Source organism: Protomyctophum bolini (assembly GCF_963924005.1).
Source record: "Protomyctophum bolini genome assembly, chromosome: 22".
NCBI classification, from domain to species: Eukaryota; Metazoa; Chordata; class Actinopteri; order Myctophiformes; family Myctophidae; genus Protomyctophum; species Protomyctophum bolini.
Window position 1 is genome coordinate 12427297 of NC_137883.1, and position 825 is coordinate 12428121.

Sequence of the window (825 nt, forward strand, 5' to 3'; positions counted from 1 at the left end):
GTGAGAACGGCCTCAAAGATTGTCGGAGTTCATTTCAGTAGTCTATCTAGACCAAGTATTTAAAAATCAGGTGCTTAAGAAAGCCACGTCCATTTGTACGGACAACTCCCATCCCCTCAGCTCTGAGCTCAAGCTGCTTCCCTCTGGCATTCGCCTAAAGGTTCCAGGGGCCAAAAGCAACAGGGTATAAGTTCTCCTTCGTGCCTGTAGCTATCCAGGCTCTAAATGCCGATAAGAGGAGGAGGAGGTAACTTGTCACCTGACTCGCTTGTATGAATTATTTATACAACTGTTCTGAAAATGTTATGAATTACAATGTTAAACTGATACCTTGAACTGCCATCCTGTCCTAACCTCGTAACTTTGCCTGTTCAAACCCCGTTGGTAAATTTCCTACAACACGGACTACTCGTTTTGTGAGGTTATGGTTAGTTTGACATGCATTAGAATACGGACCCCCATTTAGTGGCATTTCTATCTCTGGGACCCCCAGCAACAAACAGGTAGGTACTACGTAGGTAGCCTACTGCAGGGGGTCCCCAGACCCCAGCAACCTTTGATTGAAATAATTATTAACAGTTTGCAGAATTACAGTACATTTTGATTGATATATGGTCATAAATCATTACAATATATGTCTAAAATGGTGCTGACTAGTACACAAAATGTACACAGGCTGGATTAGCAAGATATGTGCTTGAAATACAGTGAGACAGCCATGAAACAAAAGTACCTTCGCTCTCATGGTTTCAATCCTCTCCTGCGTCCCCTGCATTAAGGCGTGAGATTCTGTCCTCTCCTTCCTGAGATCATGGAGGGGTTGTT